Below are 25,535 nucleotides of genomic sequence, written 5' to 3' on the forward strand. Positions count from 1 at the left end.
CCATCCACGTATATCTATGGATCGTCAGAACAAGGCTCCTTAGGCTTCAATTGTAAAAGAGTCTTCCAGCTAACGCACGGAGCATAGAGGTAAGCGGCTATCCTGAAGAGCAGTGGCATCACTCCGAAGAGGACCAGAAAGGCCCTGAATATGGAGACGATGGTGGTAGGTGAGAATATTAGGGCGCGCACACACACATTACTCTACCTGCACATAAACACAGATTTAGTGAAAAAAAAAACAAAAAAAAAAAATCAAAACTTTGTTGTGGGGGCTTTGATTTAAACAAATCTGTCTCCAGATTTCACAATATAAGCTACACTCTATGTTAAATGTTCATCAGGCCTGATGAGGCTGGTGTATTTACCATGACCATACATGTCAGACTGGCTGTATAATACTAATATGAAGCATTTTCAGAGACAAAATAGAACTGCGCTCATGAAATGCTCATTTCAATATAAGGCAAAAAAATGATCAAAAAGTTCTAACATGGATTATCAATGTACAGTCATATGAAAAAGTTTGGCCACCCCTATTAATGTTAACGTTTTTTCTTTATAACAATTTGGGTTTTTGCAACAGCTATTTCAGTTTCATATATCTAATCACTGATGGACTCAGTAATATTTATGGATTGAAATGAGGTTTATTGTACTAACAGAAAATGGGCAATCCGCATTTAAACAAAATTTGACCGATGCCAAAGTATGGGCACCTCAACATAAAAGTGACATTAATATTTTGTAGATCCTCCTTTTGCAAAAATAACAGCCTCTAGTCGCTTCCTGTAGCTTTTAATGAGTTCCTGGATCCTGGATGAAGGTATATTTGACCATTCCTGTTTACAAAACAATTCCAGTTCAGTTAAGTTTGATGGTTGCCGAGCATGGACAGCACGCTTCACATCATCCCACAGATTTTCAATGATATTCAGGTCTGGGGACTGGGATGGCCATTCCAGAACATTATAATTGTTCCTCTGCATGAATGACTGAGTAGATTTGGAGCGGTGTTTTGGATCATTGTCTTGCTGAAATATCCATCCCCTGCGTAACTTCAACTTCGTCACTGATTCTTGCACATTATTGTCAAGAATCTGCTGATACTGAGTTGAATCCATGAGACCCTCACCTTTAACAAGATTCCTGGTGCCGGCATTGGCCACACAGCCCCAAAGCATGATGAACCTCCACCAAATTTTACTGTGGGTAGTAAGTGCTTTTCTTAGAATGCCGTGTTTTTTTGCCTCCATGCATAACGCCTTTTTGTATGACCAAACAACTCAATCTTTGTTTCATCAGTCCACAGGACCTTCTTCCAAAATGTAACTGGCTTGTCCAAATGTGCTTTTGCATACCTCAGGTGATTTTGTTTGTGGCGTGCTTGCAGAAACGGCTTCTTTTGCATCACTCTCCCATACAGCTTCTCCTTGTGCAACGTGCGCTGTATTGTTGACCGATGCACATTGACACCTTCTGCAGCAAGATGATGCTGCAGGTCTTTGGAGGTGGTCTGTGAATTGTCCTTGACTGTTCTCACCATTATTCTTCTCTGCCTTTCTGATATTTTTCTTGGCCTGCCACTTCTGGGCTTAACAAGAACTGTGCCTGTGTTCTTCCATTTCCTTACTATGTTCCTCACAGTGGAAACTGACAGTTTAAATCTCTGAGACAACTTTTTGTATCCTTCCCCTGAACAACTATGTTGAATGATCTTTGTTTTCAGATCATTTGAGAGTTGTTTTGAGGAGCCCATGATGCCACTCTTCATAGGAGATTCAAATAGGAGAACAACTTGCAAGTGGCCACCTTAAATACCTTTTCTCATGATTGGATACACCTGCCTATGAAGTTCAAAGCTCAATGAGGTTACAAAACCAATTTAGTGCTTTAGTAAGTCAGTAAAAAGTAGTTAGGAGGGTTCAAATCAAGAAATTGATAAGGGTGCCCATACTTTTGCAATTTTGTTTAAATGCGGATTGCACATTTTCTGTTAGTACAATAAACCTCATTTCAATCCAGAAATATTACTGAGTCCATCAGTTATTAGATATATGAAACTGAAATAGCTGTTGCAAAAACCCAAATTGTTATAAAGAAAAAAGGTTAACATTAATAGGGGTGCCCAAACTTTTTCATATGACTGTAAGTATACCCGACTTACGGGAGCGATCAAGCTAAAAATATAGGCAGTTTGTACTGAAAAATTTGCTTTTAGACAAGGATATGGCTCAACTACGTATACAAACCATACAAAAAAAAGGAAGGAAAGAATAGAAAAAAAAGAAACATTCTCATTTAGGAAATTGGCAAACACTTCATGGAAACTGTACTACAGGTTGAAAAACTAATCCTCACAGTGAAGGAATTTTCCATATGCATAATAGTCACAGAATGAGGCTAAGCGCCCGGGTATAACCACACGATTACAGGACTGCCAGCTTAAGCTTATGTGCCTGCCAATTAGGACAGTGTAAGCCCTATGCTCCTTCAGTCGGAGAGAAAAGTGTATAAAATAATAATCAGATCCAAACTATAGTAACAGAATGACCTGTGCTATTAAAAAAAGATACGGTACTATCCCCGCACTATAAGTCACATAGAATAAATGGAGATGACAAGCCATGCAGAATAAAGGGCTGTCACATAGTCCATTTCCATCTAAATTGCTGAGGCACACTCACGAGATCCACCAATGTGATTTGCTTGTATTTCTTGTTTTCACTGATTTTTTTTTTTTTTAATAAAATAGTAAAAGGAACCTGTCAACAGTATTTTACACACGAACTATTTCTATGTGCATTTAGCTTTGTCAAAGACCAGTCCATCAATACCTGCACATGGCCAGTTCCTTCCTGCCTTACTGAGAAAACATTGTTTAAATGGATATAATAATAATCTTTATTTATCACTTTACACTTCAGATGTTCATATACATGCAGTCATAAGTAACAGTAATAGATAATCCAATAATTAAAGCAAAAATGATGATCCTGCTCTTAAGAGCTTACAATCTACAATGACGTGGGGGTGCTTATTTACCATGAGGCTCCAGCTATCCTGAAAAAAATGGGGGATCGATAAAGGCTGCATGAACCAGTCAGGGAGGTCGCCTCCACTCCCTGAAGAAGCCATTGGTTACACAGGCATCTTACCCTGGCGAAACGGGCGTCGGTGGGCTGAGGGGCCTCATCTGCTTGGGAAACTCTGTGGCCATTTATTCCATCTATAGCATACTTGTACTTTTGCACCAGGCACTGTATTGTGGTATGTACTATTTGGAACAAGTAGTGATTTTCTTAGATTATAGGATACTCGTGCATTTATGGATATTTATTTGCATTGTGTTCATGTACAGACTTTCTTGACAAATCATAGCACTTGCACCTTTTATATTGGCCAATTCTTTGTAATATATTGATTGGCATAGAATATTATTGAGAAAGCTTTTTTCTATTCCTATGCATCAGTGGCTTTCCTTGAAAGTTTAACCCTAATAGGGGTCACCAGTACATCTCAATAGGTGTCCAACTTATATATCTTTCTTGACCTCTGTACAGATTCTGATCCCTCTCCATGCATGCTCTTATCTGTATCTTTTACTATAACCATTTTTGCGGTCCTTTACTTAAGGAATAAAAATTTATTGATGATATTTGACACACTATTTACTCCAGGTCTTTTGTTCTCTTATCTTGCTCAGGAGTTTGTGTTGGCATTGGGTTAACCCTATAAGGGCATCCATATGCTATTATGTGTTTTATGGTTATGAGGAGTCTTGTTTTCAATAATAACCAATATTTGTAGTGCTGGATGTGGTGGCGTTTGATAGAGAATCATGTTCAGAGAAAAAGTGAATGGGCTCTATATGAAAGGACTTCAATTAGGCAACGTGATAGGCCGCCTTAAAAAGATGTGTTTTTATTGATTGCCTAAAACTGTGTAAGTTGTGGTTAGTCCAAAATTCTTGGGGTAGAGCACTCCGGAAAATTGGTGCAGCTCGGGAGAAGTCTTTGAGCCGGGGGTGGGAAGTTTGGATTAGTATGGATGTTAAGGGGGCTTTACACGCTAACGAGATGTCGTTGGGGTCACGGAATTCGTGACACACACACATCCGGCCTCGTTAGCAACGTAGCTGCGTGAGAAACGCACGAACAACCGCTAACTATCAAAATTACTCACCAGATCGTTGATACGTTGTTCTAATCTCAAATATCGTTGCTGTTGCAGGACGCAGTTTGTTCGTCGTTCCTGCGGCAGCACAAATCGCTATGTGTGACACCGCAGGAACGAGGAACAACAGCGACGTCACTAGGCAGGTAAGTATGTGTGACGGGGACTAACGATGTTGTGCGCCACGGGCAGCAATTTGCCCGTGACGCACAACCGACGGGGGGCGGGTGCTTTTACCAGCGACATCGCTAGCGATGTCGCTGTGTGTAAAGTGGCCTTTAGTCGAAAGTTGCTTGTGGAGAGAACCAATGTTATACAATGAGGCAATGCTGATCTGAATTTTTTTTTCCTCAGCTGTATTCGACCTGAGAAAAAAAAAATAGCTGCATGCTGGGTATGGTTGCATAAAACGGCGGTTCAACACGGGAAATCTGATTTTGTAGCGGATTGCACTCGGTGTGTGAGCGAACTCTTAGGGTACGTGCCCATGATCAGGACCTGCTCCGTCCTAGACGTGGAGGGTCCTGACCTGCGGGGCCGCTAGTCTCCTCTGCAGGATAACACAGCGGCCCGTGCCTATGATCACGATTCGGGGCACTGCGGTCTCTCTCTTGTGTTCTCCCTATGCAGGACACTTGCGACTCCGCAGCAAAAAATTGACCTGCTCTGTGAGCCGCACACGCACAGTGGGCAGGAGATGAATATAAATCCCGTCCACTATGCTTGTACTGTACAACGCAGCGTTTTGGACGCAGCAAAAATATACTGCATCCAAAACGCTGCAAACACTGATCGTGGGCACGTACCCTTAGTGTGTATCAGTCATTTCCTTCTCACTGGTCATAAGCATGGCTTTCAGTTTATACAGCACATTTACAATTGATACAATATGTACTTGAATTTGAGAACGAGCGCGAGTCTGCCCATTTCAGTGTGCAACTGTTTGCATTTATAGTTACTATGTTTTTTCAGTTAGCACCTGTTCACATTTGTTGGATGTGCGGGTCAGTTTTTTGATATTTCTAGTGAGTCTCTTTCTGACTGGGCACTCCGCCCTAAGACCTGGCTGTTCATAACTATTATAGCAGGAGCCTAGCTGCCCATACATGGAGGTTTGCAGTCCAAATAGTGGCATTTTTTCCCAGATATGGATGTTTTTAACCTAGATAGTGGCATTTAAGTTAGGTTCCCGGAATACAGAGATATACCTTGCCGTTTGGTTTCCGGGCTTTCATGCATTGGCCAATACATAAACTAAATATCTCTCTTTTGCAGTAATGCAGTGCCATATTTTTCCTAGTACATTTTTGGCTTTTTTCAGTGTGCAACTGTTTGCATTTATAGTTACTATGTTTTTTCAGTTAGCACCTGTTCACATTTGTTGGATGTGCGGGTCAGTTTTTTGATATTTCTTGCCCATGTAGGAGACATCACAGGTGATAATATGTACATGCAAATGAGAATCACATACTTAATGGGTCACACACGACACCGGAATAGAGAAATCAGAATAGTTCCCCTCTACTGAAAACGGAAAATTAGTACAGAAATTCGTAATAAGGTACATAAGAACAATGTCTCATATCAGCCTTTACATGTTATGCCAGGAAAAATTTGTATATAAAAAAAATTATACTTGCACTAACCAGTAATTTGATTTTCTGAAGCCCACGACAGTACCATGAGCTCAGTTCAGCTATGGATGCAAAAAGCAGAGCCTCCCATCATTCTTCAGTGATTTTCGAGTAAGAGGTCGCCTTCACGTGGTTAGTTTATATACAATTGTAAGGTGGGACAACTACTTGCAGAGCTTTATGTCCAAAGAAGAGATCAGAGGAAAGCAACAGATCTAATAAGGACATTTTTGTGTACTCACCGTAAAATTTCTTTCTTGGAGCCTTTCATTGGGGGACACAGACAGTGGGTTATATGTTGTCTCCAGGGGAGGCTTGACACTAGATTTAAAAAAGAGTTAGCTCCTCCTCCCACAGCATATAACCCCAGCTAGGCGGGAACTAGCCCAGTTTGGTGTAAAAGCAGTAGGAAAAGGATAACCAAAACCACAAGGGCGGGAGCTGTGTCCCCCAATGAAAGGCTCCAAGAAAGACATTTTACGGTGAGCACACAAAAATGTCCTTTCCTTTCTCGCCTTTTCATTGGGGGACACAGACAGTGGGACGTCCCAAAGCAGTCCCTGGGTGGGAACTGAACTAACAACAGTGTATAACGTCAGGCTAAGAGCTGACTAACAACTGCAACAGCAGTGAACTCATATGAAAACACTGTCAGAACCGAGCAGTGGCCACTTATAAATGGGCCACTGCCGCCTGAAGAACTTGTCTTCCAAGAGCAGCATCCGCGGAGGCATGCGTATGCACTCTGTAGAATTTAGTGAACGTGTGCACACTGGACCAGGTAGCGGCCTTGCAAAGTTGGGCTGCCGAAGCCTGATGGCAGATAGCCCAGGAGGCACCCACTGCCCGTGTAGAATGGGCACGCACAGATTGAGGGGGGAACGGCACCTCGTGCCTTGTATGCCTCACAGATGGCAGTCCTGATCCATCGGGAAATCGTGGATTTAAATGCTGGGTTGCCCTTCTTGTGTCCTACTGGGAGGACGAAAAGGGCATCAGATTTGTGCAACGGTGCTGTCCTGGAAATGTAGATCCGCAAAGCCCTGACAAGATCCAGATTGTGAAGGGCTTTCTCGAAGGAGTGGACCGGGGCCGGGCAGAATGACGGCAACACAATGTCCTCGTTCCGGTGGAAAGAGGATATGACCTTCGGAAGGAAGGCAGGGGAAGGCCGAAGAACCACCTTATGATGGAATATCAGGTAAGGTGAACGACAGGAAAGAGCTGCCAGTTCGGACACTCGCCTGATAAAGGTGATAGCAACTAAAAAGGCAACTTTCCAAGATAGTCTTTGAAGAGAGATTTCTCTCAGAGGTTCGAAGGGAGGAAGTTGAAGAACTCCCAGAACCAGATTCAGATCCCAGGGATCCAAGGGGTGGCGATAAGGAGGGACCAAATGCGCTACCCCTTGAAGGAAGGTACTGACCTGAGGGCGAGAAGCCAGCTGCTTCTGGAAAAAGATCGACAAGGCAGAAACTTGTCCTTTAAGGGTACTGAGAGCAAGACCTGAGTCCAGACCGTCTTGCAGAAAAGCAAGAACGTTCGGGATTGAAAAGGTCAGGGGTGACCGACCATGACGGTCACACCAGGCAAGATAGGTCTTCCAGGTCCTGTGGTAAATGCTGGCGGAGGAAGGCTTCCGAGCATTAAGCATAGTATGAACTACCCTGGAAGAAAACCCCAATGTGGCTAGAATCAGGGATTCAAGCGCCACGCCGTCAAATGCAGCTGTGCCGTATTCTGGTGGAATATTGGCCCTTGCGACAGACGATCCAGGCGGTCGGGAAGATGCCAGGGAGTGTCGCTGAGAAGTTGGAGGAGCTCTGGGTACCAGGCCCCCCTGGGCCAGTCCGGGGCCACGAGGATCACTGGAATTCCCTCCGCTTTGATTTTCTTGATTACTCTCGGAATGAGAGGAAACGGAGGGAAGATGTAGGGTAGCCGAAACTGCGACCATGGAAAGACTAGAGCGTCGGAGCCTAACGCTAGCGGGTCTCTCGACCACGATATGAAGGGACGTATCTTGGCATTCATTCGAGACGCCATGAGGTCCACATCCGGGAGCCCCCAACGAAGAGTGATCTGATGGAACACTTCGTCGTGGAGGGACCATTCTCCCGCCGCTAGACCTTGCTTGCTGAGAAAGTCTGCGGCCCAGTTGTCTACCCCTGGGATATGGACAGCTGAGATGATGGGGATGTGCTTCTCTGCCCAACGAAGATTTTTGGATACCTCCTTCATCGCTGCCCTGCTGCGAGTTCCTCCCTGACGGTTGATGTAAGCCACGGCCGTGGCATTGTCTGACTGGATCCGAACAGGGAGGCCCAGTAATAAGGGTTGAAGATTCTGAAGGGCCAGAAATATGGCTCTGATCTCCAGAACATTGATGTGCAGAGAGCGCTCGGAAGGAGACCAGCATCCCTGAACAGTGTGGTGGAGAAACACCGCCCCCCAGCCTATCAGGCTGGCATCCGTCGTGACAACCTGCCAGTGGACCGGGCGGAAGGACTTCCCTTGAGATAGGGATGAGTCTTGAGTCCACCAGACGAGGGAACTGAGCGCAGACCGAGACAGGCGGACTGACCGGTCCAGGGAAGCTGGATTCTTGTCCCAGGAGGATAGAAGATCCAGTTGTAGAGGGCGCAGATGGAATTGGGCAAAGGACACTGCTTCCATGACCGCCACCATTTTGCCTAACACTCTCATTCTGTTCCGAAGGGATGTGTGACGGCGAAAGCAGAGGGATTGGGCAGCCCGGATCAGGGAAGACCTCTTGTCCTCTGGAAGGAAAACCCGGGACTGAGCCGTGTCTATCAGTATACCTAAAAAGGTGATGCGTTGATGAGGAATGAGGGATGACTTGTTGAAATTGACAAGCCACCCTAGCCTTGACAGGGTGTCTAGGCAAATCTGCACGCTTTCTGAGCAAACGTGAGGAGAGCTCCCTTTGACCAGAAGATCGTCCAAGTAGGGAACGACCAGGATGCCTCTGGGGTGTAAAATGGACATGACGGCCGCCATGACCTTTGTGAAGGCGCAGTAGCTAGTCCAAAGGGAAGGGCCACAGTAATATAAGAAAAGGAGCGCACCACACTTGGGGAAATAATAACAAAAGGAGTGCTACAAGTGCAACACAAGAAAAACTATGTCGCAAAGAGAAAAAGACATTGCACATGTAAGTGCACAACCCAGAATATGGAAATAGGACACCTTTATTGAACAATGTTAAAAACAGTTTAAAAACAAGGCTGCACAGCCAGCGACCAAAATCCCCATGTTATAATAAACATAAAGTGCATAAATACAGCCAATAGTACAGCAGCTGAACCCTCAGTCAAAGAAGTTAGTGCACAGGACAATTATCACAATAGTATATTCCTGTGGAAATGAGGGCAGAGAGCATGCTCACCTGAAGGATTCCCAGTTAGCTCAATACAGGATATATAATCACAACACAGGATATACCATATTTTTCGGACCATAAGACGCACTTTTTTTCCCCCAAATGTTGGGGGAAAGTTGGGGGTGCGTCTGATGGTCTGACTGTGGCTGCGGGGAATGAGGGTGCTGCGGTGGAGCGGGTCATCGGGGGCACGAGCAGGCTACTATAGCAGCCTGCCGTGACCACGTGTGCCCGCTCATTACATATGCACGCCCATCCTCCCGCCCATTTCTCAGCGCAGAAGCCGGCGCTGACAGGTGGGCGGGAGAACGAGCGGGGACGCGCGCATAGTAAAGAGGCGGTCCACATGATCACCCCTGGCAATTACAGCCTGGAGTGATCATGTGCGGCTGTATTCACTGCCCCCCGCACATCATTATCAGCGCGGGGTGCAGTGAATCAGTACACTCACCCGTCCCCGTGTGTGGAGTCATTCCCCCGCAGCACGCGATGTCTTCCTGTCTGTGCCGGTCAGCTGATCTGTGCTGATCAGCTGATCGGCACAGACAGGAAGACATCGCGTGCTGCAGGGGAACGGCTCCACACACGCAGGTCAGCGGCGCAGAGAGGAAGATGATCGGTGCTGGAGGGAGTGAGGAAAAGGTGAGTATAAACGTTTGTTTTTTTTTCTCTGTGCTATAGGATACAGGCCATATACCAGGATGGTATATGAGCACGATGGGGGCATATAGCAGGATGGGAGTATATGAGCAGGAGGGATGGGGGGTATATGAACAGGATGGGAGTATATGAACAGGATGGGGGGTATATGAACAGGATGGAAGTATATGAACAGGATGGGGGGTATATGAACAGGATGGATGGGGGGTATATGAACAGGATGGAAGTATATGAACAGGATGGATGGGGGGTATATGAACAGGATGGGGGTATATGAACAGGATGGGGGTATATGAACAGGATGGGGGTATATGAACAGGATGGGGGTATATGAACAGGATGGGAGTATATGAGCAGGATGGATGGGGGGTATATGAACAGGATGGATGGGGGGTATATGAACAGGATGGGGGTATATGAACAGGATGGGGGTATATGAACAGGATGGGAGTATATGAGCAGGACGGATGGGGGGTATATGAACAGGATGGGGGGTATATGAACAGGATGGGGGGTATATGAACAGGATGGGGGGTATATGAACCGGATGGGGGGTATATGAACAGGATGGGGGGTATATGAACAGGATGGGGGTATAGGAACAGGATGGGGGCTATATGAACAGGATGGATGGGGGCTATATGAACAGGATGGGGGTATATGAACAAGATGGGGGTATATGAACAAGATGGGGGTATATGAACAGGATGGGGGTATATGAACAGGATGGGGTATATGAATAGGATGGGGGAATATGAGCAGGATGCTGGTATATAAGCAGGATGGGGGTTTATAGCAGGATCATATACAAGGCAGGAAGATCATTACCAGGATGGGGTACCTTAGTAGAGAATTTGGGGACATTACCCCCATAACAGTGTCAGCAGCAGATCCTCGCCCCATAACAGTGTGTCATGACCACATTTTTTTGCTTAAAGTTTTATTTTCCTATTTTACTCCTCTAAAACCAGGGTGCGTCTTATAGTCCGGTGCGTCTTATAGTTCAAAAAATACGGTAATCCTGACAATGTATAGTACATACACAATAGCAATAGAAATAAATACTGATAGTCACCAAAGAGGCTGGGAAAAGAGGGAGGTAAATTCAGGACCCTGTCCAGGGGCTATACAACCGGAAAGCTTGTTGTAAAGGGGCTCCACATAAATGTGGAGACAAAAGGAGCCAGATGGAAGCTCAATGTCAGGGACAGGCTGCCTGGAGAAAAGAGGGCTGTAGTGAGAGATGCAAGGGCAGGTCACTGAATTGGAAATGACGGTGTCCTACGGCAAAGCGAAGGAACCGTTGATGAGAGACACATATGGGAATGTGTAAATAGGCATCTTGAACGTCTATGGAAGCTAGGAATTCTCCAGGTTCCATGGAGGCTAGTACTGCTCTCAGAGATTCCATTCGGAAAGTACGAATGCGTACAAATTTGTTTAGCCGTTTGAGGTCCAAGATAGGGCGGACAGAGCCATCTTTTTTGGGAACGACAAAAAGGTTTGAATAGAAACCTTTGCCGCGCTGTTCCATGGGCACTGGAATGATAACGTTTGCCTTTTGTAAAGAAGCTATGGCCTGAATTAAGGCCTGGTTTTGCGTCTTGGACTTTGGGAGACGAGAACGCAGAAACCTGGTGGCCGGCAGGGAATGGAAATCGATCTTGTAACCCGAGGTGACGATTTCTCTAACCCAGGCATCGTGAGTGTGTTCTAGCCAGACGAAGGCGGGCTCCTCTGAGGGAGCTGAGCCGGGGGGAGGCTGTGAGAGCCTGTGGAAGGCTGAGATATCTGAGCGGCCAGATCATCTAACCTTTTAGACATCAGAAGAGCCCATGCAGGGATAGTCTCCTCAGATGGGGGTGCTGCCTGAATGGCGGCCGGGGCCGAACCCACGGATTGCACGACCCTCTGGTCCGGCAACGCCTGTTGTAACATTGTAGTAGGGGCATCGCAGCCTCGGCAGAGTGGATAGCTTCGCCCATTGGGAAACGAGCTTCCACAGGTGGTGCAAGCATAGTACAGGTCCATAGAGGATGCCTGGGAAGCTTTATCACCCTTGCGGTTTTTACGCATGTCAGCAACAAACGTATAATTATACTGTGAGCCTTTAGCAGTATTACACTACTGTGGGTGAGGAGCTACTAGCAGTATTAGAAAGGGACTGCTATACAGAGCTGGTATATACCAAATAGTAAAGTGGCACACACTGCCAAACAGTCAATATATACCTGCAGGCACAGTCAGTATATACTGCTGAAAGCTGATATACACCGCCAGCCAGCAGGCACACACCGCTAGGAAGACAGCGATATACCACTGAACAGAGCGGTATATAGTGCTGCAGAGTTGCAGAGCCAAGGAGGCGGTCTCACCCAAGTCTGCTCCCCACGTGTAATGGCGTCCAGGATTCTCTGGCAGCGTGGAGGGGAGAGACGGCCCACTAGAGGGAGCGGCTTCTGGAGCAGTGGAGGGGGCGTTGCTAAACATGCAGGCCGACGCCGGGAGCTAAATTAATGATGCTTCCCCGGGATCACGGCCTGCATCGCCCCACCGGTGCCATCTCAGGCGGCGGTCTGAATGCAGGGGACTGACTCGTCATCTCCCTACCTGCCCTTGCTCCGTCTGAAGACGCGTCGGTCCTGGGATGCGGGGATCTCGGGGACGCATCTTCGGCTCAAAGCTAGCAGGTACTCTGTTCTGCCTAGCCCTCTGGAGCTACCTCTGTGAGGTGCTTCCAGGGAGCCTGGAGGGGTACACAGACCCGACCACTTGGGCGCGAGGGAAGACTGACGGCTGTTGCACGTCAGGTTTCCTCTGCCCGTACGCGGGGGGAACGGGGGTGGCGAGGCACTCTGGTATTGCCCCATAGTCAAAAATAGGAGAAAAATAGAAATAAACAAACAAAAAAACATAAGCTGGCCTGTCAGGCCACACGTGTCAGCCTCCCTGCTGACACTAAAAAGAACTGGGCTAGTTCCCGCCTAGCCGGGGTTATATGCTGTGGGAGGAGGAGCTAACTCTTTTTTAAATCTAGTGTCAAGCCTCCCCTGGAGACAACATATAACCCACTGTCTGTGCCCCCCAATGAAAAGGCGAGAAAGGAATGTAGTGTTTCAAAAAACTTGATGGAGGAGACTGAGTCTATGGAAGCCTCTGCCTTTTCTGCCCAAGGCATGATCATGGCACTAGTAGAGTGAGCTGTAAGAACCCCTCGGAACTGGAGTAGAAGACGACTCATAGGCCTCCAAAAAAACCTGTTTAATCAACCTACCTATGGTCCTTTTGTTAGCCGCCATCCTTTATTTGGTCCCCTAATTTGAATGAAGGAATTATTTTGTTGAAAAGAAGACGCAACTTTGAGAGATTTAGTAACACTTTTGGAGGACATTCTAAAGTGGTTTTTGTTTTTTTGGAAAACCCGTCCCCAGGCTGTAGTTTGTATTAAGAAAAACCCGGGTCCGGTGCCGAGTCTCTGATGCTGCTCTAAGGGGTACTTTGCACATTGCGACATCGCTACTGCGATATCGTCGAGGTTAAATCGAAAGTGACGCACATCCGGCACCGGTAACGACGTCGCAACGTGTAAAGCCTAGTAGCACCGATAAACGATCGTAAAAGCGTCGTAAATCGGTGATCTGTGTAGTGTCGGTCATTTCCATAATTTCGCTGCAGCGACAGGTATGATGTTGTTCCTCGTTCCTGTGGCAGCACATATCGTTGTGTATGAAGCCGCAGGAACGAGGAACATCTCCAACCTGCGTCCCGCCTGCAATGAGGAAGGAAAAAGGTGGGCGGGATGTTTACGTCCCGCTCATCTCCACCCCTCCGCTTCTATTGGCTGCCTGCCATGTGTCGCAGGGCAGGTAAGTGCGTGTGAAGCTGCCGTAGCGATAATGTTCGCTACAGCAGCTATCACAAGAGATCGCATCTGCGACGGGGGCGGGGACTATCGCGCTCAGCATCGCTACAATCGGCTAGCGATGTCGCAACGTGCAAAGTACCCCTAAAGGCCCTGTCACACACAGAGATAGATTTTTGGCAGATCTGTGGTTGCAGTGAAATCATGGACATATTGTTCCATTTGTAAACAGCCACAAACCTGGCACTGATTGTCCACAATTTCACTGCAACCACAGATCTGCCGCAGATTTATCTCTGTGTGTGACAGGGCCTTTAGTGTCTGCTATAGTCCGTGAGTAAAACACAATTTGTGATTTATAAGATAAAACTATAGCTGGGGAAGAAAGGTTTCCTGAAACCAGAAAACCCTTTTAAAACTGAAAATTATTGCAGCAATGGAGTGTAGAAAATGGTAATCTTAGGTTATAGTCACATTATACATAAGTGAACACATTCAGAAAATATGCAATTGCTCCCCATTCCCTTAACAGTAAAAAGAGCATTCTTTTGCCTTGCCTCACAGTGGTGTATAACATATACCTCTGATGTATAACCCAAACACAATGTGAACTGAGCTGTCAAAACAGAGCAAGGGTAAGTGGTAGACAGATAAGAGGAAGGAGAATGAGGTAAGTTTTGTGGGGGACAGTGAAGTTTTTATTGTTAAGGGAATTGGCAACCAGTGCAATGACTGGGTCAGGAAGAGACACCGGTGTAGCAGCTGGATCTAAAGATAAACCTGCTTCCTGCATTCAGGAAAGAATACAATCAATGATTGGTCGTGAGGGACAGTAATTAAAATGAGAATGGATGACAGTAATGGTGGAATATGGGGGGTTGTGTATAATTTTGTGTTGGTTCGTATTTTAGGCATGGTGCACTGTCCATTCTGTGTATTCCTTGTGTGTCATTGTAATGTTTGCAGGTTAATCACCCCCTGCCAGACGTTTGTCCCTAACTCTGGGGGAGAGGGGCCTGAGATCCACCTAAACTTTCTGTTTACCTGGAGGATTATTCAGTATGACTGAGTAGGAGAAGAGACAAGCAGGAAGATTCATCTTCTGGGGGAGAAGCTGTGGCTACAGGCAGCAACCCAGACAGCCGTTGAGAAACCTCGATTTCCCTGGAAAAGGCCTGCTGGAGGATTGTGACCGATATGTTGCTCTGTGGGAGAAGCTGAGGCTCCCCAGAGAGACGTGGACATTTTTTGCTTACTGGACTGTATCCGTGTTCCTGGACTATTTTACCCTCTGTGTCGTGGATTATTTTATGGACCCCTCTGACTTGTTTGGAATAAATGTTCTTTGTACAATCATCTCTCGCTCTGTTGATTGTGTGATATTGGAAAAGGACCCCATGACAATTATTTTCAGCCATTACTGTAGTAAGAAAAGGACAGATTCTCAAGAAGATTTTTAAGTGCAGATGACCTGAGTGTGTAGGGGGATTCAAAATATGGAGTAAGAACAAACTAGAAGTGAATATAACCCCAAGAAAGTGTGTGTATGAGTTATAGCAGTACCAAAACTAAAAAGGAAATATCAGTTTCACATAGGTTAGCAGATGATGGAAACACAAAAAGCTCGGTATCTGAAAGATTCAGCTTCAGATTGAGGGAGGGAGGGCGGGCTTCATGTCAGTGGAACTAGACAACCACTGATGTTATAGTAGTATTACTGGTATATAGTAATTCAGGTGTAAAGTCATGGGAAGAGTTATAGAATTGGGAGTCATCAGTATATGTGCAGAGGGCATGTTGTGGTAATATGTAATTTATCTAAAAATAGCTGTGGAAAGAAACAGACTCTGTTCCCTCAATGGATGCTTGATGGAAATGGATTTTTTTCCAGACAAGTGCAGAAGGAAACAGTCATCATAGTATATTAGTAAGTTAGGTCGAAATAAATTTAGTAAGTAGTAAAAACATTATGACAGCATCTTAACGGGGGCCTTAAAACTCCATGGCTTTCATGTTCAGCACACCTCCATCCATCCGGTGGCCACTGACCGGGACTCTTTCATGCAGGTTTAATTAAACCACGTAGCTGGCAGACACGTCATGGATGGTTTGTAGTTATACCCAGGCCATGTGTTGAAGATTCGACATCTGCAGATCTAAAAATACAAGATGACTGGCGTCCAACAAGCAACCTCTTCACTGCTAAACAAATTTAGTGAGCTTTCCTCAGCTGTGAACTTTGCAGGAGATTTCTGTGACTTCACCGTCACCATGCAGGTCTATTTCCTAAATTATTCTATATTTCTCCCCGAGACAAAATTACTGAGTTAAATAAGAATTATTGATCTTTTTTGAAGTGTTGCAAGTTCCTTACTTTATTACTGAAAGTATTTCTTAATATATTCAAACTCAGACTAATACTTCACAGGCTAAAAGGATTTTTGAGGGCTCCTTCAAATTAATAGAAGACTATGGGAATGTTGCATTCATTACAAAATTGCTCATTAGGTCCAAAACAACCTGAGGGGCGCGACAACCAGAGGGGCGCGACAACCAGAGGGGCGCGACAACCAGAGGGGCGCGACAACCAGAGGGGCGCGACAACCAGAGGGGCGCGACAACCAGAGGGGCGCGACAACCAGAGGGGCGCGACAACCAGAGGGGCGCGACAACCTGTAGAGCGTGACAAACTGAGGGGTGCGACAACCTAAGGGGCGCGACAACCTAAGGGGTGCGACAACCTAAGGGGCGCGACAACCTAAGGGGCGCGCTGACAACCTGAGGAGCGCGACAACCTGAGGGGCGCGACAACCTGAGGGGCGCGACAACCTGAGGGGCGCGACAACCTGAGGGGCGCGACAACCTGAGGGGCGCGACAACCTGAGGGAGCAAAATCCTGAGGGGGCAACAACCTGAAGGAGCAACAACACAGGGGCTGACATATCACTGGTGCAGCCACACAGGGGACTAAAAGGTTAAGGGGCCCAATTCTACTTCCAGAGTAGGTGGAATTGTGCTTTTTGATGAGCTCTTAGGTTAGAAAGGGCCCTTATCTTCTTCTTGTACAGGGGCCCTATTCTGTCTGTGTCCGCCAATGCAACAACCTGAGGGCGCACAACAAGGAGAAAGCTATATCGGCTCCCTAACATGCCACCAACTAAAGTACAAATTTCTGTGTATGGAGGGATTTCATGGAGTTCCGAAAATCAGTAATTCTTCACGTTATTCAGCAGATATCCTTAACTGCCCTTACACCTCCTCTCTCTGTTAGTTTTACAAAGGCTGGGCGGATTTGGAAAGAAACATCAGATCTCGCTGTAAGCTTGAGAGAACAAGTGCCAAATGCTACACGTAGTGGGAAAAAAAAATCTAATGTTTAGAATGAAGTAAAACTGGGCAGAATGTCCGCTTGTCTTTCTAAGAAATCTCAGCCGAGGTCACTGCATGTCTTGCCAGCAGATTTCTTTTTATCGGAGGGTTGTAGAAGTGATATGCACACAGCAATGGTGCCTTCTGCTGGACATCCTCTATGCAAGCGGCAATGGCTGAGTATAGTCACTTACAGGAATTCATCCTACAGTATTGATCAGTAGTCATATGTTTTATATCATCCACTTAGATACACTTGGATATTTTTCATATTTTTTTTTCTTTCTTCACCTTCTAAGAACCAGAACCTTTTAGTAAACAAATTGTATTGTTCTGGCTGTAGGCTTTAATGATAATAACATTTTACTCCCTGAATATTTTTCCTTATTCCTTAAGGGGATGTAAAATGATTAAGATAACATTTGTGCCATTTTGTGTTTTTTGTATTTTTTAGTATTTACCATATAACACTTTATTCATTCCGCCAATTATTTATGCAATAACTTTATTTTTTATTATTAATAATAATATAATATTAATTAATAATAATATTTTTTACATTTTTTTCAGTTATCTTTTGAATGTTTGTATTTTTGGGTGTTTTGGTTTGAATTTTACCAAAATATTTTTAAATGCTTTTATTAGTTTCTTTGGAAGACTGATAAATCGTAGCATGTAACGCCGCCTTATCTGACGATATGTTGTCGGGGGTCACGGTTTCCGTGACGCACTTCCGTCATCATTAGCGACGTTGTTGCGTGCAACTCCGAACGATCGCAAATAGGTTGAAAATCGTTGATCATTGACACATCGTTCAGTTTCAAAATATTGTTCGTTGTTTGGATCGCAGTAGACATATTGCTACGTTTGACACCCTGCACAACATCCACATAACCGCCTTGATCAAACAATATATCGCTGAACGGTTTGGCGTCACTTGTGAGATAGTTACGTGTGACCACTAATAAACGACCTATGTGTGATCTCGGCAAATCGTAACTACGATCTGGGCGTGTCACGTCACTCATAAGATCGTTAGATAAGTCGTAGCGTGTAACGGGGCCTTTATACTGTAGTATTGCAGATTATTGAAAAACTGATTATCCCAATTTCCATTGGAGAACAAAGAAACCTGAAACCTACTGAAGGCCCTCGGCCGCCATGATAGCATCAATGGCTCCCAGCAATCATGTTTGGGGGGGGGGAGGTCACCCTCCCAATTTCCAACCAATACGAATATCTCAATCCATAAGGTGCAGCTGTAAATTAATTGGTTGTTTCACTACTTTTATACTGCTAACTTAATCTCACAATAGATCAGCGACATTAAATTTGTGGGGGGCCTACATCCAGCACCCCCACTGAACAGCTGTTGTCAGAGCCTGCAGCAGCTGGATGTAGAACACCACAGCACCATCAAATTTGTAGTAGCCACTGCCGAGATCCACTACTATTTGAATATGTAGGAATGGATCTGCCGTACCCGACTGCAGCCACTACACGGATGGTGGAGCTGTGCTGCTCATTTTTGCAACTGCTGACATTCAGACACTGTTTTTACATGGAGAACTGCTGATCGCAGGGGGTGCCGGGTATACAGCCCCCACTGTTCTGATATTGATGACCTATTGTAAGGATAGGTTATCAATATAACAGTAGTGGATAAACCCTTTAAATTGCTGACATTTCAGCTATCTCCGACATAAAGCCTGAACCCACATACCTGTACATCCTGCACTCATGCTGAGCCACTCTATATATGCACCGCACACGCCATCCGGACATGCTATCGCCAAGAGGCTATTAGTAAAGTTGAGCGGACCCATGGATGTTCGGTTTGGAGGGTTCAGCTGGACTTTAGATAAAGTTTGGTTTCGCACCCGTACTTGACCTGAACCCCAATGGAAGTCGCTGATTGGGCAGTTCGGCTCTCTGCCTACATACAGCAAGCCATAAACGGAGCACTTCTGGGGGAGGGAGGACAATTTGTTTTTGGGGGGGGACAAGCTACACCCGATAACAATGTTTTTACCCTCTATGTGAGCTATTCAAACACTGGAAGCTGCTCGCACTGGGCTGAGCACCGAGCGTACCCAAACACAGTAAGGTCTTGTGCGCACGCTGCATTTTTTGCCACCTTTTTTGGGTACAGTTTTGGTCCCAAAACTGCATGCATTTCCTTCTTCAGCAAGGTCTATGAGATTTCAGTTTTTCTATCCGCACTTTGCAACTTTTGTTTTTGGCTGTGTCTTTGTGATGACCACAAAAATGCAGCATGTCAATTCTTTCTACATTTTTGCCAGCGTTTTTGAGCCCTTCCACTCAATAGATTTGACTTAGAGAACACACTGGGCAAAAATGCAATTAAAAAAAAAAAATACATAACTATTAAGTGTTTTTTTTTGGGACCATCTTTGTGGCCACCACATAATGCTTGCGCGAGTGGTTAGCATACGTACATCACTCAAACACAGAGTTTTTTGTACGAAGTCCAAACTTAAGGCTGGGGCCACACGGGGCACTACTGCGATGCTCGCATGAGACTCTGCTCTTACTGCCTGCGTCTGAGGTCCGACCCTGCGAGCAGACCTCAGCTGTGGGGGGCGGGCCGGCGATGCGGAGGGGCGGGCCGGCACGGAGGAGGGGTGGGAGGGATTTCTCTCCCTCTCTCCTCCGTAGCCAGCTATTGCAATTCTCGCTCTGCATGCACGGTACACCGGTGTACCGCGAGTGCAGAGCGATTTTTCTCTCGCACCATTCACTTGAATGGGTGCGAGAGAAAAAAAGAGTCTCGCATTACAGTCACAGCATGCTGCGATTGTTTTCTCAGTCCGATTAGGGCTGAGAAAATAATCACTCATGTGCGCTGACACACAGGCTAGAATTGGTCCGAGTGGAATGAGATATTTTATCGCACTCCACTCGCACCGATTTTCTTGCCGTGTGGCTTAGGTCTAACAGTTCTTCTCCGCTCATTTCTAGTTATTAGTACAGCATCAGTCGGAAGGAGTGCTTCTCTGCTCCCCCCCCCCTCTTCCTTATATGTAGGGCAAATTTTTCCCCTTCCTTACACATCCTGTAAATAGGAGGACATCAAGGTAAAGAGATCACTTAATTAAAAAATTAAAAAATAAAATAAAAACAAAAAAAACCACATGATCTCTAAAACATGCTACTACATGCACAAAGCAGTGATGGGTTCATCGAACAGTCTACAAGGCCATACACCGCTCTGTGCATTCAGGAGCTCAGACCTTCTTCCTGAACCTGCGCCGTTCGTAGGAACTAGAGGCCAATGAGTCACAGAGTCTCTATTGCCGTCTGTGGGTCATGTGGTCGCTTAACAAATTATCTTTAGCGGTTATACCAAAAGCTTGGGCAAACATGACTGCCACATTATCATGTGCAGAAAATACAATAAAATAGTCTAAAAACAGAAGATAAGAACAGTTTAGAAATACAATATTTATCACTCTGAGGATGTAATTACTGAAGAATAATACAGTTGATGCATTCCCTCCTATAATAAACAAAATTACCTAAAAAGATTTGTGATTGCATATTGGACATAAGGCTCGCGGGATACGACCAGCTCAGTTTCTAAATGGCACATTGTGGATATTATCTTGGTAAGACTTATAAAAGCTTATGTCATATGATCTCCATACAATCGTCTATAAATCATCATACAGATAACTAAATTATACATCCAGTGCTAGGAAAGCGCATTGTCCTCATGGAGATCAAACAGTTGCTAGGAATGGTCACTCATAAACCAGTTATCAATGCTGCAAACTTTTAGGCAACGTCCCCACAATCAGGATTAGTAGCGTATGGACGCAGTGTATGTTCTCTGTGTTGTACAGTACAAGCACAGTGGATGTGATTTATAGAAATCTCCTGCCCACTGTGCTTCTTTTTAACGCTGCGTAACCTGACCTGCGGTGCGGGTTTCCTATCTGCAACATGTCAATTTCTCCTGAGGAGACGTTAAAGTCTCCTGTGCGAGAGAACGCAGCGAAAATACGCTGCATCCAGAACGCCATATAACCCTGATCGTGGGCACGTACCCTTAAGCAGAAGCACTTCACTATTTCTCTTCAGAGCGCTCTGCCCAGGATTCTCCTGGTATTGATGGAATGATTGTGCCATTCTGTGTGGGTCATTTCTTGACCGGGATATTTGAGTTCTTCTCTCCCCTGATATGAGAAACGCGTTGGGAGATTAATGCACACCGCTGGATGCCTGTTTGGAACCTGTGGGGATCCTGAGTCATTCAGATAAGGACCAGGTTATCTATTCCTTGGTAGCCAATCTAATCCAGCACCAGTGCTTTACCAAGTAGGGAAAGGTTTATACGGCAGATGGGGTAAGACCCTTCCTTCTCTCTTCTTTTTACTGCCTGTTGGCGGTTTTTGTTGTAGTGTTGCATACATTATTTACATCACCTTATCATAAGGCCATTTTTGTATAAACCAGTTGATCTGATTTATAGGATCTTGGTTAAGGAGTATTGGCCACAAATTTCTCATTGTTGTTTTTGTCCTGTCCATTTTAATACAGGTCATAGCTTGACCTTTTTATCATTGGAAATATTAAAGGCTATGTTTTAGGCGTATTTTTTATTATTCACTTTGCTACTTTACTACACCTGTAGATACCTTTCTAGAGGGGTGTAATTTAAAAAATTAGATAGCAAAAACTTGCTGACAGATTCCCATTGGAGCAGCAGAGGATTGAAAAGTTAAAGGCAACCTGCCAGCTGATAAATGAAGCACAATCCACGGGCAGCATGCATCAGGCACTGGCTGTATGATCTATGCCAGGTATGTTTGACTCATGCACATAGGGAGAAACCTGATAACCCAGGGCAGCGGGTGTGGAGATGGTGCCGGGGACCCACCTGTCCGACTAGCCTACAGAGAAGGTCAGTCTTCCCACCTGTCCGACTAGCCTACAGAGAAGATCGGTCTTCCCACCTGTCCGACTAGCCTACAGAGAAGATCGGTCCCACCACCTGTCTGACTAGCCTACAAAGAAGATCGGTCCCCCCACCTGTCCGACTAGCCTACAGAGAAGAACAGTCTCCTCACCTGTCCGACTAGCCTACAGAGAAGATCGGTCTCCCCACCTGTCCGACTAGCCTACAGAGAAGGTCGGTCTCCCCACCTGTCCGACTAGCCTACAGAGAAGATCTGTCTCCCCACCTGTCCGACTAGCCTACAGAGAAGATCTGTCTCCCCACCTGTCCGACTAGCCTACAGAGAAGATCGGTCTCCCCACCTGTCCGACTAGCCTACAGAGAAGATCAGTCTCCCCACCTGTCCGACTAGCCTACAGAGAAGGTCGGTCTCCCCACCTGTCCAACTAGCCTACAGAGAAGATCGGTCTCCCCACCTGTCCGACTAGCCTACAGAGAAGATCGGTCTCCCCACCTGTCCGACTAGCCTACAGAGAAGATCGGTCTGCCCACCTGTCCGACTAGCCTACAGAGAAGATCGGTCTCCCCACCTGTCCGACTAGCCTACAGAGGTCGGTTGGTCCCCCCCCGGCTTTTAAATTATGTATTTCTCAAACACACCTGGCTGAGATCATACAGACAGTGCCTGATACATGGTGTCTGTGGATCGGGCAGCATGTATCAGCTGTCAGGATCCCCTTAAGTAATGGATGTTTAATTAGTTTAACACATTTACTATTGTTAGAACACTATGAAAAATACAACGTATGAAGAACTTGTCAGAAAACAAAAAACAAAAACTTACGGATTGCCAAACCCAGTATGATAATCTCCAGACTGTTGCAGATTGGTGCGTCTCAGGACTGAACTATAAAATATAAAATAAATGTATAATAAGACAAAAGGTTTGTTAGCTTTGACACAAAATTACACATCGCTCATGCTAGATTGTTAAATGGTTTATAGAACGTGTTTCCTATTAGCCGGCTAACCATAAAAAGAAAGACCGGCTGTTGCCAAAACAAATATTGGAAACATATGTGTCTTGTTTTGAAGTAATGGAATAACACCCAACCCAGCAAAGTTAAATGTTAACATTTCCATTACAGTCATTTAGTAGATTACACGACTGGAGGGTGAAGTCGGCAGTAATTCTGCATTTCATTACACATGAAAAACATGAAGACAACTATATAGGGGCCCGGACACCCATGGGGGGAGTGTTAATCATTAAAATCTGGAGGAAAATTAAACTGTTACAGCAACTCCAGCCAAAATCTGTTAGAGACAAGCAATCAATAATTCATGCTGCAATGAATACTACAAATACACACTGATACACGATTTCTTAAAATAGAGAAGACAATAATCATAGTTTAGAATGTTTATCATTTGACAACTCTAAAATAGAGGGATAAAAGCGGTTTCATTTTTTGGCCGGTTGGTATTGCTATTCAATGTTATGAATAGTAAAAAATAAAGAAAATGTCATTTTAAAAATAAAATTCTAAAATTATTTTATTAAGTAAATCGCACTTGTTTGGGCTAGTGAGGTATACACCAGTGTACATCAAAATGGCAGTTTTTCCTGATAAAGAGGTTAGCATTAATGGCCTGTCCTTAGGATACCAAAATACATACAGCTGCACTCTAAAATGCTAACAATGAATAAGGGAACTCTGGTATTGCATTACTGCTATAGGAATATTTGAAAAAAAGATATTTAGCTTATCTATTGGCCAATGCATGTGAGCCCGATAACCCCGACAAGGTAATCTCTATATACCAGGACCCTAACTTGAAATGCCGCTATCTGGGTTAAAAACCTACATGTCTGGCAGAAAGGATGCTGTTATCAAAGAGGGTGGACATGCACTACAAATATAGCAAAAAGACTGACCTGCACATCCAACAAGTGTGAATAGGTGCCAGCTGAAAACATATTATGGATTTTATGGCCAATACATAAGCTACATATATCTTTTTTCAAATATTCCTATAGTAGTAATGCAATACCAGAGTTTCCTCATTCATTGTTAGCATTTTTGAATGCAGCTGTATGTATTTTTGTAGTTATGTGTTTTAAGCTGGCACCTGTTCACACCTGCTGGATGTGCAGGTCAATCTTTTTTGCTATAGTTGTAGAGCATTTCTTTCTGACTTAGCACCCCACCCTGTAACCAGGCTTTGTCCACCCTCTTAGATAGCAGGATCCTTTCTGCCCAGACACGTAGGTTTTTAACCCAGATAGAATCATTTCAAGTTAGGGTCCCGGTGGCAGCCAAACCAGACCCTTGCACACCCTAGTACTTGGTGGCATTCTCAACTAGGCATTACATCTTGCCTGCAATGATGAGGTCATGCCTAGCACACAAGATTGAAGAAGTGCTAGTGATTCCGCAGGTTAGGAGGGGGTTTGCAGGGCGCACTATTGACGAAGCTGTTACACCAGGTTTCTGTGAATTATTTTACTAAAAACATTACAAAAAATTGTATTTAAAGGGAATCTTTCAGTAATATGAACCCTGTTAACAGTAATCGGTCAGCAGGTTTTTGTTACCTCATCAGAGAGCAGCATGATGTAGGCAAAAAGGCCCTTAGTTTAATGATGTATCACTTAGATTAGTGGCTGCAATCATTCTGACACAGTGAATGATTTGTTTGTATGTAGCAGAGCTCTGAGAGCTGCCCCCCCCCTCCCACACCAGACTTTCAGTGTACATTTCCATAAACGGAAGCTGCTAATTACAGAGGGGGCAAAGTCTGACTATAACTCAGTGCAGCTGAGACCCACTAATGACAAAAAGATAAGAGGCTTAAGCTAACATTGCAGGTAAACAAAGAAAAGACTGAGATAACGGAGGCAGGGCTGAAATCTCTGTTTTAATATTTGCAACATGCTATCTTCAGGTTACAATTACGAAAGCTGTCGACAGAGCCCCTTTAAGGCCGGTTTCACACATCCGGCTTTTCGCCTGTTTGACGGATGCGGCACACGCCAGTACAGTATGATACAGTACAGTGGCAGCGCCGTAACTTCCAGGTCACATGCTAAGGTCACATGACAGCATGTGACCGGCGCTTGTTGCGATGCCAGTGTACTGTCTACACTGTACTGGCGTGCGCCGCATCCGTCAAACCGGATGTGTGAAACCAGCCTAAGCAGTCTATATGAGCACATAAGGCTCCTCTCACATCAGCGGTATTTTTCTGCAAAACCGGATCCATCACAAATGCGTTTCAGTGCCATTAATTTCCAATGCAAGATGCGATCACATGCGGTTGTGTATGACGCACGCAACCGCATGTGACTGCATCCTGCCGCGATTCCATTGGAAATGAATTGCACAAACGCATTTGTGACGGATCCGGTTTTGCAGCAAAATACCGCTGATGTGAGAGGAGCCTAAGTCATAGGAAGCTCCAAAAATGACACCTGACATCTGAGATCCAATGTCTTATTCCGGATAAA

General features: G+C 45.2%; 1 protein-coding gene across 1 annotated transcript in view; it reads right to left on the minus strand.

The window, feature by feature from the left end:
- Positions 1–25,535, minus strand: part of SGMS1 (sphingomyelin synthase 1) — a 415,891-nt gene that overhangs the window by 287,765 nt on the left and 102,591 nt on the right. Inside the window, exon 2 of the mRNA XM_075348726.1 lies at positions 22,869–22,931. The gene's annotated coding sequence lies outside the window, so the exon portion shown is untranslated. The remainder of the gene's footprint in view (positions 1–22,868; positions 22,932–25,535) is intronic.

This window comes from Anomaloglossus baeobatrachus, chromosome 5 (assembly GCF_048569485.1).
Source record: "Anomaloglossus baeobatrachus isolate aAnoBae1 chromosome 5, aAnoBae1.hap1, whole genome shotgun sequence".
NCBI classification, from domain to species: Eukaryota; Metazoa; Chordata; class Amphibia; order Anura; family Aromobatidae; genus Anomaloglossus; species Anomaloglossus baeobatrachus.